The sequence below is a fragment of the Hordeum vulgare genome, chromosome 1H (assembly GCF_904849725.1).
Source record: "Hordeum vulgare subsp. vulgare chromosome 1H, MorexV3_pseudomolecules_assembly, whole genome shotgun sequence".
Taxonomy (NCBI): Eukaryota; Viridiplantae; Streptophyta; class Magnoliopsida; order Poales; family Poaceae; genus Hordeum; species Hordeum vulgare.
In genome coordinates, this window is record NC_058518.1 from 149,498,871 (window position 1) to 149,516,450 (window position 17,580).

Sequence of the window (17,580 nt, forward strand, 5' to 3'; positions counted from 1 at the left end):
ATCTACATACTCGTGTAGATCGCTAAGCGGAAGCGTATATAAGGCGGTTGATGTAGTGGAACATCTTCACAATTCAAATCACAGCCCGTCCCGCAATCTCAACACAATCAGTCCTGTGATCCATCACGATCCATACCGATCTAGTGTCGAACGGACGACACCTCCGCGTTCAGCACACATACATCTCGATGACGATCACCGCCTTCTTGATCTAGAAAGAGGGTCGGAGAGGTAGATGAGTTCTGCAGCACGGCGTCGTGGTGGTGGTGGTGTGATACGTCTCCAACGTATCTATAATTTTTTATCATTCCATGCTATTATATTATCAACTTTGGATGTTTTATATGCATGAATATGCTATTTTATATTATTTTTGGGACGAACCTATTGACCTAGAGCCCAGTGACAATTCCTGTTTTTTCCTTGTTTTTGACCTTTTTCAGATAGGAATATCAAACGGAGTCCAAACGGAATAAAACTTTCACCGTGATTTTTTGTGGAAAATATCAAAAATACCAGAATAAAAAGATACCGGAGAGGAGTCCCGAGGAAGACATGAGCCATGGAGGTGTGCCCACCCCCCTGGGCGCGCCTGGGGGGCTCGTGACTCCCTCGTGGGCCCCCCTTACTTGTTCTCGATGCCATCTCATCTTATAAATACAAAAACCTACAGAAATAAACCTAGATCGGGAGTTCCACTGCCACAAACCTTTGTAGCCACCAAAAACCAATCGGGAGCCCGTTCCGGCACCCTGCCGGAGGGGAAATCCATCTCCGGTGGCCATCTTCATCACCCCGACGATCTCCATGACGAGGAGGGAGTAGTTCTCCCTCGGGGCTGAGGGTATGTACCAGTAGCTATGTGTTTGATCTCTCTCTCTCTCTCTCTCTCTCTCTCTCTCTCTCTCGTGTTCTTGAGATGTCATGATCTCGATGTACCACGGGCTTTTCTACTATAGTTGGATTCTATGATGTTCTTTCCCCTCTCCCTTCTTGTAATGAATTGATTTTCCCCTTTAAAGATATCTTATCGGATTGAGTCTTTAAGAACACTGGATGTATGTCCTGCACGTGTCTATCTGTGGTGACAATGGGATATTCATGTGAGTACTTGATGTATGTTTTGGTGATCAACTTGCAGGTTTCGTGACATCGGGAACCTATGCATATGGGTTGGCACACATTTTGACTCTCCGGTAGAAACTTTGGGGCACTCTTTGAAGTTCTATGTGTTGGTTGAATAGATGATTCTGAGATTGTGTGATGCATATCGTATAATCATGCCCACGGATACTTGAGGTGACAATGTAGTATCTAGGTGACATTAGGGTCTTGGTTGATGTGTGTCTTAAGGTGTTATTCTAGTACGAACTCTTGAATAAATCGACCAGAAAGAATAACTTTGTGGTGCTTTCGTACCCGACAATAATCTCTTCGTTTGTTCTCCGCTATTAGTGACTTTGGAGTGACTCTTTGTTGCATGCTAAGGGCTAGTTATATGATCCAATTATGTTATCATTGTTGAGAGAACTTCCACTAGTGAAACTATGAACCCTAGGCCTTGTTTCCACGCATTGCAATACCGTTCATGCTCACTTTTATTATTAATTTACCTTGCTGTGTTTATAATTTCAGATTACAAAAACCTATATCTACTATCGATATTGCACTTGTATCACCATCTCTTCGCCGAACTAGTGCACCTATACAATTTACCATTGTATTGGGTGTGTTTGGGACACAAGAGACTCTTTGTTATTTAGTTGCAGGGTTGCTTGAGAGAGACCATATTAATCCTATGCCTCCCACAGATTGATAAACCTTAGGTCACCCACTTGAGCGAAAATTGCTACTGTCCTACAAACCTCTGCACTTGGAGGCCCAACAACGTCTAGAAGGAGAAGGTTGTGTAGTAGACATCAAGCTCTTTTCTCGCGCCGTTGCCGGGGAGGTTAGCGCTTGAAGGTATATCTTTAGATCTTGCAATTGAATCTTTTAGTTTCTTGTTTTATCACTATTTTAGTTTATTAATAGAAAACTACAAAAAAATGGAATTGAGGTTGCCTCATATGCTTCATTTTTTATTGTCGTTCGTGAAAATGATGGAAATGAAAATTGTGCTCAAGTGCTAAAAGAAGAATTACAAAGAATGCTTTGCATAAAATATGTGAACGATGAGCATGATTGCAATGTTGTTAGTATGAATTCTTTGAATACCCATGATGCTAATGATATTCAAAGCCACAAGCTTGGGGATGCTATGTTTGATGAAGATGATCTTTTTAGTTCCCCCACTTTGAATGATCAAAAATATTATGATGAAAGCATGCCCCTATCTATGATAATTATTGTGATGATACTTATGCTATAAAGAAGAATGATAATAAAACTTGTCATAATTATGAGTACCCTCTTACTTAACATTACTCTTTTAATGTGGAAACAATTCGTAGTGTTCAAGTTTTTTACGATACTCCCACTACTATTGATGAGAATAAATTTCCTTATGTGGAGAGTAGTAAAATTTCTATGCTTGTATATCATGAAAAGAATGCTTTAGGTGCTGGTTATATTGTTGAATTCATTCATGATGCTACTGAAAATTATTATGAGAGATGATCATATGCTTCTACATATTGCAATAATATCAAGCTTCCTCTCCATGTGTTGAAACTTTTGAAGTCATGCTTGTTTTATCTTCCTATGCTAGTTGATTCTTGCTCCAATAAATTGTTTGATCACAAAATCCGTATGCATAGGAAGTAGGTTAGACTTAAATGTGCTATTCATATGCTCCATGATGCTTCCATTATGTTTCAATCCTTATCTTTTATGTGAGCATCATTGAAATCATCATGCCTAGCTTGAAAGACATTAAAGAAAAGTGCTTGTTGGGAGACAACCCAATATGTATCCTTACTGTTTTTGTGTGTTCACATGATTAAGCTACTCTATTAATCATGTTTTATAGCTTTTATTTCAATAAAGTGCCAAGTAAAGCCTTTATGATTAGTTTGGGTGATAGTTGTTTGATCATGCTGAAAAAGACAAAAACTTTGCGCTCGCGAAATCATATCTAATTTCTATCGAGAGAGTGATTTGAGGTTGATTCTTTTTGCTGCTGATTGATATACATATTGCCTTAATTTTCATAATTTTTTCAGAATTTTTGGAAGTGCAGAAGTATGGTTATCATTCAGATCATTACAAATTGTTCTGTTTTTGATAGATTCTGTTTTCAATTCATAGTTTGCTTGTTTTGGTGTTTCCATAGATTATATTGAGTAATATAAATTGTGGAAATAGTACCCAAGTGATTTATTTGCTCGTTATCATACTAACCCATCTCACGAAGTTCCGTTAAGTTTTGTGTTGTGAAGTTTTCAAGTTTTGGGTAGAGTTTTGATGGACTATGGAACAAGGAGTGGCAAGAGCCTAATCTTGGGGATTCCCAAGGCACCCCAAAGACATATTCAAGGACACCAAAGAGCCTAAGCTTGGTGATGCCTCGGGAAGGCATCCCCGGTTTCATCTTCAATCCATCGGTAACTTTACTTGGGGCTATATTTTTATTCACTACATGATATGTGTTTTGCTTGGAGCATCATTTTATTTTATTCTTACTTGCTTTATGTTATTTATATTAATGTATTGCATCATTTAGTTCAATAAAAAATGTCAAGGATAGCCTTTACCATGCTTAATTTGCAAGTATAGGAGTTGTTGTTCCAAAACAGAAAGTTTGCTTGCAGTGCCAAAATTTCCTAGAATTTTCTCTATGTCACAATAACTTGAAATTTGGACACGGTATGCTCTTATGAATTCTCTACAGCGTGGAATGTTTTCAGATTTTTTGGAGTTAACTAAGTATGGATCTTGCTGCATTCTTTAGAGACTGTTCTGTTTAGGCACATTGCTGTTGTGTTTGCATATGTTTGCTTGTTTAATGATCCTATTTGAGGATAGGAGTTTTAAATATGTAGAGGCATTTAGTATGCAATGTCAAATAATAATTTTAGTAATTTACTACAGTAGAGGATGATAAAGTTTTGCATTGATTTATACTAACCTATCTCACGAGTTCTTGTTGAGTTTTGTGTGGATGAAGTTTTTAAGATTTTGGAAACCACCATATGAGAGGAATTAAGGAGACACAAAAGCTCAAGATTTGGGATGCCCAAGGCATCCCCAATTCATATTTCAAGAAGTCTCAAGCACCTAAGCTTGGGGATGCCCCGGATGGCATCCCACCTTTCTTCTTCAAACAATTATCGGTTAGTATCGGTTGAACCTAAGTTTTTGCTTCTTCACATGATTCGTGCTATCCTTGAAGTGTAATTTTATTTTGTTTTAATAATGTACTTAAGATCTGAAATTCTTAGATGGGAGAGTCTTCACATAGCCAAATAATTATTCACTACTCATTGAGCTTCACTTATATCTTTTGGAGTAGTTATTCTTTTACTCTCATGCTTCACTTATATCATTTTGAGAGTCTTAAACAGCATGGTAATTTGCTTAGGTTATGAATCTAGTCCTAATATGATGGGCATCCAAGAGGGATATAATAAAAACTTTCATATAGAGTGCATCAAGTACTATGAGAAGTTTGATTCTTTGCATATAGTTTTGAGACATAAGGATGGTGATATTAGAGTCATGGTAGTTAGTAATTATGGATTGGTAGAAATACTTGTGTTAGAGTTTGTGATTCTCGTAGTATGCACATGTGGTGAACCGCTATGTTAGGAAGTCGAAGCATGATGTTTTTATTGAGTGTCATCCTTTGTGTGGAGGTCGGGATCGCGTGATGGTTAACTCCTACCAACTCTTCCCCTAGGAGCATGCGTCTAATACTTTGTTTCGATTACTAATAAAACTTTTGCAATAAGTATGTGAGTTCTTTATGACTAATGTTGAGTCCATGGATTATACGCACTCTCACCCTTCCACCATTGCTAGCCTCTCTAGTACCACGCAACTTTTGCCGGTGCATTACACCCACCATATATCCTTCCTCAAAACAGCCACCATACCTACCCATCATGGCATTTTTATAGCCATTCCGAGATATATTACCATGCAACTTCCACCGTTCCATTTATTATGACGCGCACCATCATTGTCATATTGCTTTGCATGATCATGTAGTTAACATCGTATTTGTGGGAAAGCCACGTTCATATCTTTCATACATGTCACACATGAGTCATCGCACATACTGATACACCGCCGGAGGCATTCATATAGAGTCATATCTTTTGTTCTAAGAATCGAGTTGTAAGTAAATAAAAGTTTGATGATCATCATTATTAGAGCATTCTGCCATGTGAGGAAAGGAAGGAAGCTATGATTCCCTCACAAGTTGGGATGAGACTCCAGACTTAAAATAAAAAGAAAATAAAAGAGGCCAAAGATCCCACCAAAAAAATGAATGAAAAAAAAATGAAAAAAAGAGGCCAAAGAGCCGAAACAAAAAAAGAGAGAAAAAGAGAGAAGGGACAATGCTACTATCCTTTACCACACTTGTGCTTCAAAGTAGCACCATGATCTTCATAATAGAGAGTCTCCTATTTTGTCTCTTTCATATACTAGTGGGATTTTTCATTATATAACTTGGCTTGTATATTCCAATGACGGGCTTCCTCGAAAGTGCCCTAGGTCTTCGTGAGCAAGCAAGTTGGGTGCACACCCACTAGTTCCCTTTTGAGCTTTCATACACTTATAGCTCTAGTGCATCCGTTGCATGGCAATCCCTACTCATTCACATTGATATCTATTAATGGGCATGTCCATAGCCCGTTGATATGCCAAGTCGATGTGACCATCTCCTCCTTTTTGCCTCACAACCTCCACCATATTCTATTTCACCTATAATGCTATATCCATGGCTCACGCTCTTGTATTGCGTGAGAGTTGAAATTTTTTGAGAAAGTAAAAGTGTGAAAACAATTTCTTGACTAAGACCGGGGTTGTTCATGATTTAAATACGTTGTGTGGGGAAGATGGAGCATAGCGTGACTATATGATATTGTAGGGATAACTTTCTTTGGCCATGTTATTTCGAGAAGACATGATTGCTTTGTTTGTATGCTTGAAGTATTATTGTTCTTATGTCAATATTAAACTTTTTGCTTTGAATCATATGGATCTGAATATTCATGTTACAATATATGTTAGGTAGCATTCGATATCAAAAATTCTGTTTTTATCATTTACCTGCTCGAGGACGAGCAGAAATTAAGCTTGGGGGTGCTTGATACGTGTCCAACGTATCTATAATTTTTGATCATTCCATGCTATTATATTATCAACTTTGGATGTTTTATATGCATGAATATGCTATTTTATATTATTATTGGGACTAACCTATTGACCTAGAGCACAGTGTCAGTTCCTGTTTTTTCCTTGTTTTTGACCTTTTTCAGATAGAAATATCAAACGGAGTCCAAACGGAATAAAACTTTCGCCGTGATTTTTTATGGAAAATATAAAAAATACGAGAAGAAAAAGATACCGGAGAGGAGTCCCGAGGAAGCCACGAGCCAGGGAGGCGCGCCCACCCCCCTGGGCACGCCTGGGGGGCTCGTGACTCCCTCGTGGGTCCCCCTGACTTGTTCTCGATGCCATCTGGTCTTATAAATACAGAAACCTCCAGAAATAAACATAGATCGGTAGTTCCGCCGTCGCAAGCCTCTGTATCCACCAAAAACCAATCGGGAGCCCGTTCCAATCCATCTCTGGTGGCCATCTTCATCATCCCGACGATCTCCATGACGAGGAGGGAGTAGTTCTCGCTCGGGGTTGAGGGTATGTACCAGTAGCTATGTGTTTGATCTCTCTCTCTCGTGTTCTTGAGATTTCATGATCTCGATGTACCACGGGCTTTGCTACTATATTTGGATTCTATGATGTTCTCCCCCTCTCCCTTCTTGTAATGAATTGAGTTTCCCCTTTGAAGTTATCTTATCGGATTGAGTCTTTAAGAATACTTGATGTATGTCTTGCACGTGTCTATCTGTGGTGACAATGGGATATTCATGTGAGTATTTGATGTATGTTTTGGTGATCAACTTGCGGGTTTCGTGACATCGGGAACCTATGCATATGGGTTGGCACACGTTTTGACTCTCTGGTAGAAACTTTGGGGCACTCTTTGAAGTTCTATGTGTTGGTTGAATAGATGATTCTGAGATTATGTGATGCATATCGTATAATCATTCCCACGGATACTTGAGGTGACAATGGAGTATCTAGGTGACATTAGGATCTTGGTTGATGTGTGTATTAAGGTGTTATTCTAGTACGAACTCTTGAATAGATTGATCAGAAAGAATAACTTTGTGGTGGTTTCATACCCGACAATAATCTCTTCGTTTGTTCTCCGCTATTAATGACTTTGGAGTGACTCTTTGTTGCATGTTGAGGGCTAGTTATATGATCCAATTATGTTATCGTTGTTGAGAGAACTTCCACTAGTGAAAGTATGAACCCTAGGCCTTGTTTCCACGCATTGCAATACCGTTCGTGCTCAATTTTATTATTAATTACCTTACTGTTTTTATAATTTCAGATTACAAAAACCTATATCTACTATCCATATTGCACCTGTATCACCATCTCTTCGCCGAACTAGTGCACCTATACAATTTACCATTATATTGGGTGTGTTTGGGACACAAGAGACTCTTTGTTATTTGGTTGCAGGGTTGCTTGAGAGAGACCATCTTCATCCTATGCCTCCCACAGATTGATAAACCTTAGGTCACCCACTTGAGGGAAAATTTCTACTGTCCTACAAACCTCTGCGCTTGGAGGCCCAAAAACGTCTACAAGGAGAAGGTTGCGTAGTATACATCATGGTGGTGGTCATCTAATCCACAAGGGCTTCGTCTAAGCACCGCCGAATTACACTAGAGGAGAAACATATCTAGAGGGAGAGAGAGGCAGTCGTGGCTGATTTCTGTGTGTCCAAAAAACTTCAATACCTCTAGTATATATAGTAGAAGAGGAGGGAGGCCGGCGCCCTAGGGTTTCCCCTTTGGGTCGGCGAAGTGAGAAGGAGAGGAGGAGTCCTCCTCCAATCCTAGTAGGATTAGGATTCCTTCCTTCCCACTTGGAAACTCTATCCACCTTTCGCTTTTTTGCCTTATCATTCCACTCCAGCCGGATGGGCCCTTAGGGGAGGCATTGGCCACCCCACTAGGGGCTGGTTTGCCTCCTCTCACAACCCATGAAGCCCTTGGGTCGTCATAGCCCCCCCGATGGTCCCTCGGTACCCTCCCGGCACTCCGGGGTACACTACCGATGAGCCCGAAACCTTGCCGATGACCAAAACAGGACTTCCTATATATCAATTTTTTACCTCCGGACCATTCCGGAGCTCCTCGTGACATCCAGGATCTCATCTGGGACTCCAAACAAACTTCGGTCACCAACACCTATAACGCAATTATACCAAAACGTCATCGAACCTTAAGTGTGCACACCCTGCGGGTTCGAGAACTATGTAGACATGACCTAAGACATTCTCCGGTCAATAACCAATAGCTGGACCTGGATGCCCATATTGGCTCCTACATATTCTATGAATATATCTATTGGTTGAACCTCTATGTCAAGGATTCAGTTAATCCCGTATGTTGTTTCCTTTGTCCTTCGGTATGTTACTTGCCCGAGATTCGATCGTCGGCATCTCCATACCTAGTTTAATCTTGTTAGCAACAAGTCTCTTTACCCGTTCCATAATACAAGATCCCGTGCCTAACTCCTTAGTAACATTGCTTGCAAGGCTTGTTGTGATGTTGTGTTACCGAGTGGGCCCCGAGATACCTCTTTGTCACATGGAGTGATAAATCGGAGTCTTGATCCATGCGAGCCCAACAGACACCTTCGGAGATACTTGTAGAGCACGTTTATAGTCACCCAATTGCATTGCGACGTTTGATACACACAAGGTATTCCTCCGGCATCCGGGAGTTGCATGATCTCATGGTCATAGGAACAGATAAATTGACATGCAGAAAACAGTAGCAATAAACTGACACGATCATATGCTACGTTCATAGTTTGGGTCTTGTCCATCACATCATTCTCCTAATGATGTGATCCCGTTATCAAGTGACAACGCTTGTCTATGGCCAGGAAACCTTGACCATCTTTGATTAACGAGCTAGTCAACTAGAGGCTCACTAGGGACAGTGTGTTGTCTATGTATCCACACATGTATTTGAGTTACAATCAATACAATTCTAGCATGGATAATAAACGATTATCATGAACAAGGAAATATAATAATAACCAATTTATTATTGCCTGTAGGACATATTTCCAAGAGTTCATGCCTCCCTGGAATGTGGCTGGTCCACTAGTGACACTATATGACATGACCTTGAATTCAAAGTGCCCATGGTGTATTTTAAACATTGTCTTATACTCGTCTTCGGGCCTCATCCAGATTTGGTGATACCCCGGACGAAGATCTAAGCTCGTAAATAGGTGAGATCCTGCTAGCTCGTCCAGAAGCACTTCGATCACAGGTAGAGGGTAGCGATTTTTGACCGTGACTGCGTTGAGGTGCCGGTAGTCCACACAGAACTACCAAGTGAGGTCTTTCTTCTGCACGAGCAGGACCGGGGTTGCGGATGGACTTGCACTTGGCTGAATGATGCCTTGCTCTAACATTGCTGCTACCTGCCTCTCCAGCTCATCCTTCTGCGCTGGACTCTGCCTGTAGGGGCGCAAATTGACCGGTCTTGCACCAGGAACCAGGGGAATGGAATGGTCAAAAGGTCACTGCGGTGGCAATCCTCGAGGCTCTTCAAACAAGACCACAAACTGCTCAATCAGCTCGCTCAAATCCTCTAGAATCTCTGGCTACTCCAGGTCCTGAGGAGTGGCACACAATTGGACGACTCGTGTGACTATATCACGCTCGAGCAGGTTGTGGAATTTTGCTCCGGAGATAAGATCACAACGAGTGACATCCGTCCGGGATCCAGAGAGGTGCACGAGTTTCCCTTGGTGCTGAAAATCCATTGTCATCCCCAACCAAAGAACTTGCATCGGGCTATGACAGGCCAGCCAATCAATTCCCAAAATCACATCATAACACCCGAGGGGTAGAACCTTGAGGTGAGTGGTGAATTTGACTCCTTGAGAATGCCACTCACATCCTGGTATCTCTTGATCACTACGAAGAATTCCTCCATTGGCCACCTGCACAGACAAGTGAGGACGCGCCTGCTGGAACCCTTGCAAATGATGAGCCAAAGATGAGCTGATGAAACTATGAGATGATCCTGAGTCAATCAGCATCAGAACCTCCCGTTGCTGCACCCAGCCATGCAGACGCATTGTCGTGGGTGATTCTGCACCTTCGAGAGCCTCCTTGGACAACACACAACAATCTGCTTCACTTGGTACAATCTTCGCCCACTCGACCTTGGCCGAATGAAGATGCAACATTTCGACGAGCTCCTCGACCACATGAAGCTGCACCGTTGGTGCACATCGGTGATCGCGACTCCACCACTCACCACTGGTGAAGCAGAGACCCTTGGCACGGTGATAAGCGCGGAGAGCTGCCAGCTTGTCGTCGTTGGTGATGGAGTTGATGTTGTCATGGACGCGACGATTGTCATGGCATTTTCACCTACCCCGCGCCAGCCTTGGGTGGTGGCAGTGGTAGCGGCAACTCCGTATGCAGCGGCGCCAATCCATTCGCCGGAAGTGAGGGAGGAAAAGAATGCCGCCATTCCTCCCATCTGAACGTGTCCACCAACTCTTCCTGCAAACATGCAAGATCCACAACAGTATCCAAGGTCCGTGGGCGATGTAAAACAACATCACCACGAATATCCCGCTGTAAACCCTCCATAAATTGCGTAACAAAGAAGGTAGGATCCCAAGAGGGATGGTGTGCAAGAAGGTGGTGCATGGTTTGTGTAAACTGCTCAGCATATTCGGCTATTGTGCATGTTTGTCTCAGCCGATTAACTGCCGAAGCAAGTTTTGGAACTCCTCTCGCCCAAACTGAGAACAGATGGCATTAGCAAAATCCCCCTAATCTTGGTAGTGTAAGTGAGTTTGGGAGCATTGGAGCCATGTGAGATCTCCATTCGTGAAGTACATAGCGGCACAACTAACCCATGTATCAGGACTAAGGGTGGAGACACAAAAATAGGCTTCACATTTGAGATGCCAAGCCTTGCGGTTCGTCCCATCAAACACATGAAAATAAAACCGTGGTGGTAGTGAAAATCTACGGTAGCCCTGACCCCCGGAGAAGGAATGCTGAGTATGTGGAGGGAAATCGGCCATACCAGTGGTCAGAGGCAACCATGGGGTGTGGATCTCCCCCAATGATTTCCCCCAAAGATCTGTTGCAATGCCATGGCCGATGGGCCCGTGACTGCAGTCACCGCAAGATTGAACCTGCTCACCTTGTCTATGCAGAGATGTGTCGGCCGCCAAAGGAAGCACGAGCGGCAGATCTGTAAGGCGGATCAGCGGCGCCGTCTCCTTTTCCTTGGTCAGCCCTGGATCAGGGCCCGATGCAAGCGCCGTGCACGTCGCGTGGATGTTCTCGCGCCACTTTGTGACCTCCTTGCGAAGTTCATCCACCAAACGCTTGATCGCTGGCCTCCTCCCCTCGAGCTTGAGGATGATGGAGTGGATCTCACCGATTTGGGTAGACATGGCGCTGATCGCCGCTGTCAGATCAGCGAACGCCTTGTTGGTTTCCTCCATGGATGTTGCCTTCCCCTTTCGTGTCTGTATGATGGAGGGAATCGGCCAGCCAGATTTGATCGTGGGGAAAAATTTCGGTGGAATCGGAGTGGCTCTGATACCAACTGTTACGCTCCCAGTTGGATCTTACTCGCAAGAACAGGTTTGATACAAGATTCAAGGTCGAATTCGAGGTTCGGAGGGAGAGAGAGAGAGGTTTGGGAGGAAGAAGCCGCCACCGGTTCAGAGAATACATCCAGCACACCTCATGCTGGAGGGATCGGAGCCTACTTAACCTAACGGGTGGTGTCCCAGACTTGGGCTGCAAAACGACTGTTAGGCTTCATCTGTCAACGGGGCCACTTCGGCCTAGTGGTGGCGACGGTCGTTGGGGTGGAGCCATCGGTAGCAGGCGGGCCGAGGGAGGCAGAGGTCGTAGGAGATAACTTCCATCTAATTGTGAAGAAGTAAGAAAAGTAGAGGCATTTGTCTAGCCATCCTCCAATATCATTAGCCAAACCTGCAAAATCACAAACAAGTCTCTTTGCATCTCCACAAGTCCAGCCCTCCAACTGAAAAACTACAAAACAAGCAATGCAGAGCATATTGAACAGAACGGAGAAGAAGTATATGAACAACATGCAAAGAAATAATAAGAGCACACAATGTGAATCTTAACACGAGGAATTTGAAGATTAGATAGAAGGGACACAACATTGCAAGAGTAAAAGAGTGATTTCATGCAAAGCAATAAATTTGAGTGTCACTGTTAGATCTGAAAACCTCATGAGCAAGGTTAGGGGGAAACTCCATTAACTTCTCAAGAAATATGAAATACTTTAGTATTTAAAGCTGCAAAGTGTTTGAAAAAGGTGGAAATATCCTTTCTAATTTCCAAGGAATAGAGGGATCCAAGGTGTTGACCAAAACAACACATTTAGCAAGAGTAAGACAATTAGTGAGAAAAGTAGCGTGCACAATATTGAGTTGAGAGGCTATATTAGCAGTAGAAGCTAGAGCAATGGATTCAGCTTGCAAAGGAGTAGATGTAGAGGAAGTCGAGACCTGGACTTGAATATTGATTTCTCCCTGCTCAGAAGGAATAGAAATATAGATACCAATACCTCATGAGGACATCGATACCATTGTTACACCTGCTATACCTACGGGGCCAGTTACTAGAGCTCGCACACGCCAATTGAATTACCATGTACATTCGTTTCTTGGAAATCCTTCTAATTTCCAAGAACATATGATGTTGCCTAAATTAGATACTTTTGTTTTGCTTATGAATGAAGGACCTAGCATGGACAAGGAGGATGGCCGTTGGAGCAGGATCAAGCATAGAGGGAAAGGTGCATACGCGGGAAAGAACAAGGGAGCTTCTAGTGGTGATTTTTGGACTTTGAAGCCACCATAAGGAAAACATGAAGGCTTGAACGAAATATACAAGATGTCACTTCATAAATTTCATCCATAGGCTATTATAGGTGTTGCGTCACCTTATTTTTGGGCCAGGCCCATGTAATTTCTAAATACTACCACATAGGCTGTTTTTAAAGTCCGTATGTGTGGGTAAACCGAGTTTAGCGTCATTTTTAGACCACTCCTCCAAGGGTCACTAAAATCCCTCTATATTCCCACATATATATAGCCCTTAGCGCACCGTTTAGATTTGGATTTTCTTTAGATTAGAAGTTCGCCATAGCTGCAGCTTCGCGTCCTTCATTTGTGTTCTACGACCAGACCAAGACGTCATAGAACCCCACTCTCATCAATAAAGCGTTCCTCTTATATTCGCAATATCCAGATTGCAAATTCAGTTTCTTGCTTGTTCTTCGTGTACATGCAGGAAACAAACCCTTGTGGTCAGGTTGATTGTGCTGCGGCGTGGTCAATAACGTCTCGAAGTTGGTTTAGCTATTGCTAAGGCGCGACGTCTTCGCACGTTCATAGTCGGATTGTCAAATTCTACTCCACCGAAAACGATAGCCACTATCTCATTGAAAGATAGGGACAACTTCGCCTCGATCAAGTGGTATCAGATTTCTAGGTTGCTCGGTGAGATTTTACTAGTTTTTCGTAGTTTAGATCGCATGTGTTCTTCATACCTATAGTCCATGCGAGAAAAAGCCATAAAAATTAGGGTTAGTTCATCCTATCCGAACCAATCTGAGCCTTTTGCAATTTTCTGTTCGGTATTTTGGTTTGTTGAACTTGCGGTTGTATCATCGTGTCGAGTTGCTGGCCTTAGAGTCCAGTCCTTTAGAGTTTCGAGTTCTATTTACAAGTTGTCACGCCGCCGCCGCCCCATCCTCGATTTCGCTGCCACCCACCAGTATCATCACCGCTGCCATATAGCATCACCCATTATTATCATCATCATTACCATCTATCCCACCACATATCTGCCACCAATCTGAGTCCTTTACATATTAGGTGTTGTTTTGGGATTCCTTTGTTTTCGGTTTTGCGTTTCCTTGCCTAAGTAGGTTTCGGGAAAGAAAAAATAGTCAAAAAAGTTCGTGCCTATCCTATTTTTAGTCTTCGGAAGAGTTTTGAGATGCTCGCCATTGTAGTGATTTTCTGGAGAGAAAAATCAGAGTGGCACTTCCCTTGATTACGTGTAGCGTCGTGATTTTGATGGTGTTCTAGGCTTGCGTCTCTAGTACGGTCTAGCCTAGGACCAGCATGGTACCGTCGTTGAGCACCATTTCAACTTTGCATCTCTTAACTAATTATTGCTCACCCTTTTTGCTACCATATTATAAGCCTTTCCAGCTCCACATACATTTACATCGTGTGTTTGACACCACCATCACCACGTGTTGTTGGGTAAGAACCGTTAAGAATTTGAGATTTGCTTGACAGATTTGTGACACACCACCACTTCCTAGTAGTTTGTAGGTTCATATTCTTCTGTATTCCTATTGCTACTAACCATGCTACGATCACAAGCCGACGAGATCGAGTGGGAGAGCCTGACCAACCGGGAGCTCCATGATAAATTTCAGCAAATGATGGCTGACCAGGTACAAGACTTTGTGACCAGCCTTGGAGAGGCCATGGAGAAGCTAGACAGTTTGGAGAAGACATTAGACACCAAGATGGATGCCAGGTTCAATGAGGTGCTTACCCGTCTACCACCACTAGATGCAACTTCCGTCCCTCTCCAACAACAACAACAACAACAACAACAATAACAACTAAGGATTATGATGATGTTGCTCCTGCTGCTACTACTGAGATTTCTGTGGCTGAACAGAGTGATGATTATGATGGTAATAACAATGACGAGGGAGAGGTTGCTCCAAATTAGCACCAGGGACAACCACCACCACTACGAGCACCGAGTCGTCCACATGGATACAATCGCAATGGTAGGGCTGCACCACCCCCTCAGGTACGGGATCATGACCATCTCCCTAAACTTAAATTGAATATTCCTACATTTGATGGTAGATATGTTCCTGATATATATCTTACTTGGGAGTTAGAAACAAAGCAACGTTTTACATGCTTACAATTTCCTGAGGAAAGATGTGTCGGTGCTGCTGTTTGTTCATTCACTAGTTTTACTTGTGTTTGGTGGTCTGAACATTGTAGAATACACCATGCTAATATTCCAACTACTTGGGTTGCTTTGAAAACTGCTATGCAAACTCGTTGGGTTCCACCATATTATCAATGTGAATTACTTCAAAAAATGCAGCGTTTAAGACAAGGAAAAAATTATGTGGAAGAATATTATCCGGAATTACAAACTGGCATGATTAGATATGGTATTGTTGAGGACAATGAAGCTATGCTTGCACGTTTTATGGGTGGATTAAATAGAGATATTCAGACTGTTTTAGAGTATAGGGACTATAACACTATCACTCATTTATTCCATCTTGCTTGCAAAGCTGGACGTGAAGTGCAGGATCGACATCCATTGGCTAGAACTAACTTTTCTGTATGTAGCACTTCATTATGGACGCCACGAACCTCATCTGCTTCCACACATCCTGCTGCGGCACTTCCTATTTCAGCCACTAACTTTAGTCGAGATAGCAGGAAACAGGCACCTGCCCCACCTTCTACCAAGAGAACACCTTCCGGGCCTGCACAAAGCGCGTCTTCATCCGTTACGTCCATCGGGCGAACACATGAGGTTATATGTCATCGCTGCCAGGGTGGCAGTCACTATGCAAGAGATTGTTCATCCAAGTGTGTGATGATTGTTACTAAGGATGGTGGAAATGAATCTGCCAGTGAAGAACAGGGAGTCAACGATACTAAACAGGAAACACAATACATGGCCGCAAACTACACCGACATGCATGAAAGTTTAGTTGCTAAACGTGTTTTGAGTGTTCAGGTAACACATGTTGAGCAAAATCAGCGTCACAATTTGTTCCATACAAAGGGAGTTGTGAAGGAACCTTCTGTTCATGTCATCATCAATGGAGGGAGTTGCAACAACTTGGCTAGCATGGAGATGGTGAAGAAGCTGTCTCTCACCACCACACCACATCCTCATCCTTATTACATCCAATGGTTCAACAACAGTGGCAAGGTTAAGGTAACACGTACTATTCGTGTGCATTTTAGCATTGTTACATATTCTGGTTATGTTGATTGTGATGTGGTACCCATGCAAGCATGCCCGGTTTTACTTGATAGACCATGGTAATTGGATAAAAATTATGTACACCATGGTAGGACAAATCAATATACTCATGTTCATAAGGATCACAATATAACATTGCTTCCTATGTCTCTTGAACATATTACGAAAGATGACATTGCTAGAGCTAGTAAAGCAAAACAAGAGCTAAATAAGAGTGAAAATAATATTGTGGCTAAGGAATTTGAGCAACACAATAATCCTAATAAACCATCATCTAGCGTTGCATCTGAAATAAAATTAAAGGGTGGATGTTTACTTGCTACTAAATCAGATATTATTAATCTGGATTTTACAACATCTATTTGCTATGATTTTGTGTGCAAAGAGGTATTATTTTCTTTCGAGGATGTGCCTCCCTCTTTGCCTCCTCCTGTCACTAACATTTTGCGGGAGTTCGCTGATGTCTTTCCACAAGACGTGCCACCGGGATTACCACCTATTAGAGGGATTGAGCATCAGATTGACTTAGTTCCCGGTTCATCGCTACCCAACTGTGCTCCATACCGTACCAATCCAGAGGATACGAAGGAGATTATGTGTAAAGTACAGGAGCTACTCGACAAAGGTTATAGACACGAATTCCTTAGTCATTGTGTTGTTCCTATTATTCTAGTTCTAAAAAAGGATGGTACATCACGAATGTGTGATGATTGTAGAGGCATCAATAATATTACTATTCGTTATCATTATCCTATACCTAGGTTAGATGATATGCTTGATGAATTAAGTGGCTCTACCAAGTTGATTTGCATATTGGATGCCATCAAATTCGTATGAAATTGGGAGATGAATGGAAAACGACATTTAAAACTCACTTTGGATTTTATGAGTGGTTAGTCATGCCTTTTGGGTTAACTAATGCACCTAGAACTTTCATGAGATTAATGAACAAGGTGCTACGTGCTTTCATTGGACGATTTGTGGTAGTCTATTTTGATGATATACTGATTTATAGTAGATCTTTCGAGGAACATTTGGAACATTTACGTGTTGTTTTTCTTGCTCTACGTGATGCACGTTTGTTTGCTAACCTTGGAAGTGCACCTTTTGCACCCCGAGTATCTTTTCTTGGCTATGTTGTTACTCCACAGGGAATTGAAGTTGATAAAGCTAAGACTGAAGCTATTGAGAGTTGGCCGCAGCCCAAAATGGTCACACAAGTGAGGAGTTTTCTT

General features: G+C 42.3%; 1 pseudogene; it reads right to left on the minus strand.

Moving 5' to 3' along the window:
• Positions 1-9,597: 9,597 nt before the first annotated feature.
• LOC123397673 lies at positions 9,598-11,751 on the minus strand (annotated as a pseudogene).
• Between the last annotated feature and the right edge of the window lie 5,829 nt (positions 11,752-17,580).